A 7,544-nucleotide genomic window follows, 5' to 3' on the forward strand; every position below is an offset into this window, starting at 1 on the left:
TGACCCAAGCTAGCCAAAGAGGTATTCCATACCACAGCACGTCATGCCCAGGGAGGTAACTGGGAGTTACCTGGAAGGGCACGCTCTCTCTTCAGGGGGGGTCGAACTTATTTGGCATTGGTATCGTGTTCTCGTCTCTTGTTATTTTCTCTTATCATTATTATCATTGGTGGTAGCAGCAGTGGTTTGTGTTATACCTTAGTTACTGGGCTGTTCTTGTCTCAAACCGTGGGAGTTAAATTCTCTCAATTCTCCTCCCCATCCCTCCGGGAGTGGGGAGGGTCAGGGGGTGGGGGGAAGGAAAGAAAGAGGGAGGAAAAAAAAAAGGGGGAGGGAGTGAGTGAACGAGCTTTGTGGTTGGGTTTAAACCACGACAACAGGGGAAGTTTAGATTGGATATAAGGAGGAAATTCTTTCCTGTTAGGGTGGTGAGGCATTGGAATGGGTTGCCCAGGGAGGTTGTGAGTGCTCCATCCCTGGCGGTGTTCAAGGCCAGGTTGGATGAAGCCTTGGGTGGGATGGTTTAGTGTGAGGTGTCCCTGCCCATGGCAGGGGGGTTGGAACTAGATGATCTTGAGGTCCTTTCCAACCCTAACTATTCTATGATTCTATGTCAGATGAACTGTTACCATATCTTCTGTGTCATGCCATTGGTCTCACTGGGAGCTGGACAATGATGACAGAAGAAAGCTGGGAAATTGTATTATTATAAAGAACAGCTTCCTAAGTGGAAAAAGTGTTGGTGGAGGCAGACGTTATTAGTGTGAAGGAAGCAGAACCTATTCATTAGCTCTTCTTTCTATGTGGGAAATTAAACTGTGAAATAAAAAGGACTAGTTGCACTGTACAACTTGTTGCTGTGCAATGAGCATGCATCATGCTTCGAATATAACAAATGCCAAATGTGACAACTATGTAGTGGCCAGATTTCTTTTTTCTCTGGGGATTTTGATCTGTATTCTTGTAGAAGCAGACTTTTTGTATCACATTCATGCATTTCCTGTCACTTTGTAAGCTGAAGGAGAAATCCAGTCTGGCAAATTAATTAGGTAGCATTCTCCTATGTAACAGACCATGTAGGAGTATGTAGACCTTAGAGGAGTGTTTGTCACCAAATGAACATGTCTGTGCTAGTTCAAAATGCCCTTCAAGCTATGTCTGAAATATTTCTCTGTTCAAATGAGTTACTCCTTCTTGTGGGTGGAATGAAGAATCTTGTCCTTCATCTTAATTTGTATACACTAAGTTCATGACAGAGTAACTTAGTCATACGAATGAAGGCAGATACCACCTCCCTTCTATGCCATGCAAAGCTGTTGTGAGCCATGGAGTTGTACAGCTAACAGACTAGTAAAACCAGGCCTGCCATGTCTACCAAAACAATCAGGTTGCATACTCTGCATACTCAAGTTAAAAAGCTAACTAACTTAGCTGTTTGTATGGCTTCTAAACCACTCATGTACAAATTCACATTAAAATTAGAATTAATTACATCTCTCAACTCATCCATCTAAATGAACAATGCTTTGCTGAATGTAGCTTTGTTTTTCACAAGTATCCTCCCATTATATAACAACTGGGTATTCCTATTTTACCTTGGCATTTGTTTGTAGGAGAGGTGCTCTGAAAACTAATTATATCCAGTATTAATTGAACTATGTATCTAGGAAGGACAATTCTTTATAGTTTTATAATGAGATCTGTCTATACATGAAAAAACATCAGCCATTCAACATTTTTACTTCTATTTTAGATCTCTCTTCACATCTGCGAGAGAAAGCAACAATTGCCTCCTATATTGTACAGCCTAGAATGTATGAAAAATGAACTTTTGTGAAACTGAGTTTTACAAATACTCAGAAAATGGGAAGAAATAGCACGGGGAAAAGGAAATGGGGAATAGATAAAATTATAAGGATTTTTGGCATCTAATGGAAAAGGAGAAACACCTACAAAATACAAATCTGCACAGAAAAGTCTTGCTGAACCCTAAAAATGACATGCAGTATGTTAGATCATAATTTTCCTTTTGTTATGTCTCTTGCCCTATTAATCCCCCTACACATACCACATTTGATGTGTTCTCGTTATGCTTATATTCCTTCCTGTTACCCCGTATGAACTAAGAAAGTTACCATGTCTTCCCTTGGAGCCCCAGATCTCCAAGCACAAAGTATCCATGTTTTGTGCCATGAGCAGTCTTCGGAGAGTTACCTTCAGTCTAACTTACAGTAGCATGCAGCTGTCTCTTGGCAAGCATACTACCTAGCGAGCATGTTGGCACTGTGGTGTCCTGAGCCCGTGATGCTGCCTGTGGTTCCTTGGCCTCTCTGTGCTGTGTAAATATGTCTACTGTCTTAAAAGATCTCAGCTGGTGGCCTTGATACAGAACAACAGAACTTGGAGGCTGCCTTTTGCTGTTGTCTGTATGCAGTAACCAGGGAAAGGTTTCACCTCTACCATGGATTTAGCAGAAGGCCACCAAAACTGAAGGTGGTGTGAACTCACGTGCACTGAGCTCAGTAAACCAGAATTTTCCCACTGAATTCTTCTGCTTGGAAATGGGAGAAGTTACAGGTTTACTTCATCACACAGATACCCTGATGCATTACAGTTGTGTATATTGCTTGAACAATGCAGTTTACCCACTCTTTCAGTCTGGGGACAAGGACCGAGACAGCCTGGCAAATTGCTCTGAGGTTATTGAAGGCAGAACCTGTCCAGCTGTACTGTCTGTCCTGTCCCAGCTGTGGTTGGCCTAGGAGGGTGGAGCACCTGCACATGCCTCAGTGCAAAGTCTGCTGTCTTAGCACAAACTGGCTGTCATCAGCACTTTAAAGAATATTGCTGGACTTTTCATCTGAGGCATGTATGCACAGCCCCAGCCAGCTTTCTTCTGTGGGGTGTTTTCCCCTGGCAAACAAGTGGTAATGAATTGTGGAGGGCCTAGAAGCAGAATAATTATTTCTGTTCATGAGTATCCAAAGACTTACAGACTTTTTTCCATGGATTTGCAGAAATCAGTCCTTAGTCCCATTTAAATAACTACACCAGGAGGTTATTACAGACATTCTTAACTGAATGAAAATGTACGTGGTATGCAAGCACCGAAGATTGCAAATAAATGTTTTTCAAAACTGCCTGTAATTATGCAAAGTAAATTTTATGCAAGAAGTGGCGCCACCTAAATGACAAAATAACATATGCACATGTTAGAAAAGACAGTCTTTCCAAAGGATCGCCACCCTCCTGGAATAGCTAGAGTCTTCAATTACAAGTTAATCTATCCTAGTAAAATTAATTTGGGAGTTGATGGGGAGTGGCTCTCTGTTTTTTCAGTAGTTATTGTATTCTTTCTACTCTTTCAATTCTACAGAATTACCTCCTGTATGAACACCATGTGGCAACATGACTAGTTCTGCTGCAACTTTCCCCATGGCAAGGTAAGAAATCCAGAGTTAGATGGCTCAGATGTAACCAAAGCTGATTTACAGCTAGAGTTTGTTAATTTCTCACTTTAAACTCAGACCTGAGCAGTAAGTTATGTACTGTCAACAAGCCTGATACTTACATTTTTCTCCCAATTACCCTCTTTTCTGTGTCTCCTGGTAAGTAGAACCAGGAGTAGAACCCACTGGTCTTGTGGCATTGGGCTGCAGTGCTTCATTAAGGGCCCGGAGGAAACAGGGCTGGCTCCAGCTATGTCAGTTAGAATCTGCTGTCTGCTCCTGTGCCACCATGCATGTTCTTCACGCAGCCTCTCCATGGAGCTGGACTGTGGTTGAGAGTACAACCGCAGTCGCTTGAAGCAGAAGAGAGGATACAAGTTTGTAAAGGTTGCAAACCTGAAGCTCCCTTACCTAGTTGGTGCAATGAACCAGATTCCAACTGCCTACAATTTGAAGGCTTCCAGAAAGTCCATGAAAGGGGTATCTGATATGTTGGTGCTGCTGCAGTAATAGCTGTGTCAAAACCAGAAGGTGTTGCAACTTCCTAAGCAGTAATAATAGATGGGTTGATACCACCTACTTCCTTAGTTTGTCTTTTCCTGCTTTGTCATAAGGGTGGCTGTCTGGTCGGACTATAAAAAGGAAGACAGTGAAGTTTTAAAGGATTTGCTATTGTAAGCAGCTGAGAAGGAAATGAGCACTAATTCTTGTCAGAAGCAGACTACTAAGCTGCAGGCTGAGTGACGACCTGTGGGTCCAAGCTCCACTATAGAGAAGGGGGAATAGTGAGTTTGAAAGTTCAGAGTCTCAGTTGGCTGTTAGTAATTCTTCTGGTCATCTGTGAAAGTCTTAGGGATGGCAGTCAATAGAGCCATATCATTCATGAATCTAAGTTTAGGTCACTCTAAAAAGCATAGCAGGCTTGAAAAAGAAAGTTTTAATGGATCAGAAGAAGCAACATTGATTTTGAGAAAACAGACACCTTCATCTAGGACCTTTCCCGATGAGTCCTCGCATCTGTGACTGCTTTGTACCAAAATTGACTTTATAGTCCATACAACCTGGTCTTTAGGAACCCTAGAGGCAGAGTTTTGTTTCCACTGAATTCCCCTAGTGAAGATTCAAACTCTTGTCATTGTGTGACTTAATAGATATTCGCTTTGAATCACAAAACCTTACACAAAGATGTTTAATTGTGTATTACATTCATCCATGTGTCTTCTCTGTGAGACCAGAGTCTCCTATAATATAAACCAGTTTGAATTCTCTTTTATCATACATCTGAAAGAAAACAAAGAACAACAAAAAACTCCCACACAATTTAAGATGTGTTTACCTGAACTTCTCACCTTATTACGGATAGACATTTGGCGGGATGGGGAATTCTGTGTCCTGTTTGTCTTGCTCTGTCACCACGTGCATGGAACTCACATTTCCAGTACAGCATCATGACTTCTCTTTGGCAGGCCATGAAGGTGTGTATTTGCAAAGGCTCAGATAGCAATGGAGACACACTGACATGGCCACTTCTACAGTTGCCATCCCTTAGTACTGTTTAGCTGTGTCATCTCCCAGCCTAGGCAAACATAAATAGAGCAAGCCCTCAGAATTAATATCTCTGTCTCTGTTTCTTAGATGGACCACTAAGCGAAATGTGTAAGACTTCACCTATCTGTAATGCTGACCAGCTACTGTTAAAAAACCTTCTTTTCTGCCTCTGCTTTCATGCTTAGATAATTGTTCCCCTTCCTGTTCATGTGATGACTTTATTGTCTTCATTTTTTCCATTTTTATATTAAATACTTCCCTTTGGGTTTTGCCTTTGGAGTTTTGCTCGATTCATTGGCTCTCTGGAATATTATGTAGAGCTTGTTTTAAACTGCAAAGTATATGCATGTGTAGGATGCCTCAGTAAAACATGCATGAACTGCTGTTCAGAGCAGCTCTCATTGTCAATTGGTACATGAGGGTTCTGATGAGACCACTGCACCCAAATTGCCCAAAAACATTGTCTAATGTCACTACCTCAGTCCTGTTTCCATTTTGTGTCGTGTATTCTTCCCTCCCTCCTCAAAATTAACCCTTGCTTTAACTGTGCAGCATGGAGCCCATGATAGTGTAACAATCACACCTTACTGCATGTTGAGTTTCACACCAGCAAGGCTTGCCCCAAGAATGGTTTTCCTAAGTAACATGTGCCAAATGTCCAATAGTGTAACAAGTTGAATGAAGTTGTGTCAACACAATACTAAGTATTGTCAGTGATCTTTACTCTTGTGAGACCCCAGCTGGAGTACTGTGTTCAGCTCTGGGGCCCCCAGCACAAGAGGGATGTGGACCTCACTGTTGGAGTGAGTCCAGAGGAGAGCCAAGAAGGTGATCAGAGGGCTGGAGCACCTCTCCTATGAAGACAGACTGAGAGAGCTGGGGCTGTTCATCCTGGAGAAGAGGAGGCTGTGGGGAGACCTTGTGGCACCTTCCAGTACCTAAACGGGGCCTACAAGAGAGCAGGAGAGGGACTTTTTACAAGGGTAGTGATAAGACAAGGGGGAATGGCTTTAAACTGCAAGAGGGGAGATTTAGATTAGATATTAGAAAGAAGCTCTTTACTATGGTAGTGGTGAGACACTGGCACCCAAAGAAGCTGTGGCTGCCCTGGAAGTTCAAAGCCAGGTTGGATGGGGCTTGGAGCAACCTGGTCTAGTGGAAGGTGCCCCTGCCCATGGTAGGGGGATTGTAACTGTTCCTTCCCAACCCAAAACATTTTGTGATTCTGTGAATGTCCCCACTGAGTGGCAAGTGCCACTGCAGATCATTTCTCAAACAGTGTGACTAACACAATTTATGACCCTATCTCATCAGGATCCTGTTTATCTAATGTGTCACCCTTTAAGTCTTATGTTTCACCCCAGCTGTTCATGTTTTAACATTTAAGGGCTTTGCGACTGCTGTGCCTGATACTGTAGTAGTGAAGGTCACTAAGCTGACTTTACTATTAGATGGGTTTCATTTTTATACCAAACGTGATGAGGAAGAGTCACAGTGAAATGTGTTGACAGGATCAGCTTTAAATGTTGTATGTATTAAATGACTCTGCTTTCAGTTGGGCGTCTCAGTACCTGTGGGACTGGAAATCTCATTAGAATGTATAAAGCAACAGATTTTGCGGTGCCAGCTGTGGTCTTGGAGCCCAATATTGTCCCTCATATGAATACACAGAGAGTATAGTTGCATGTTCATTTGGAGGTTGTCCTACAACTGTATCTAAAGTGCCCACTGACAACAGCCATACATTAGCCTCCACACTTCTCTGAGTGGTTAGTAACAATAAGATGGCCTTAAAGTGCCATTTTATATAAAACTTTTTTTTTTTTAATTTTTTTTTCTGTTAGGTTAACACCACCCCCCAACCCTCCTCCCAGTTAAAATCTAAACTTTTTAATCACTCAGATGAACTGGATAAAACAAGTCAAATATGCAGGTGAAATGGTCTGCAACTGTCAGAATTATTTTGTAAAACCTTGATGAAACAGGCTAGTTGGTTAAAATCATTACAGGAAAAGAAAACAAAACACTTTTTTGTTGTCTCAGATGCCTTGTGATTTACAAAACTGCTATTGTTGCAGTTAGTGAATGTGTCCCAATGCCATTGAAATAACAGGAGAATACATTATTTTTTACCAAAAAATATTTTAGAAATAATTATTACCTGCATACAGGTATAGAAAAAAGATGGCATGAGCCTGACAAGGCACATATGTCAGTCATGTTTCACATTTACTTGAAATTTTACATACAATATTTTACAGTCAGTAACAAGATACAAAACAAACCGACACTTACTCAAGAAAATGAAGGACACATGGTCCCATAACTGGATACAAGAGAGAGAAAATCTCTCAGATAATGTAAAATAAGCAATCAATAGTTCAATCTGAGAAATTTCACACCCACTAGTCAGTAGTTTTGTGAGATCCAGCCTGAGAAGTATGAAGATTAAAATGGAAAGCTACCTCTCTACAGCTGGGTTAACTCAAAATGCAGATCTAAAAGCAAAAATAAATGTTAGAGAACAAGTTTTCTTTGGTAAAGTTT

The sequence above is a fragment of the Lathamus discolor genome, chromosome 4 (assembly GCF_037157495.1).
Source record: "Lathamus discolor isolate bLatDis1 chromosome 4, bLatDis1.hap1, whole genome shotgun sequence".
NCBI classification, from domain to species: Eukaryota; Metazoa; Chordata; class Aves; order Psittaciformes; family Psittacidae; genus Lathamus; species Lathamus discolor.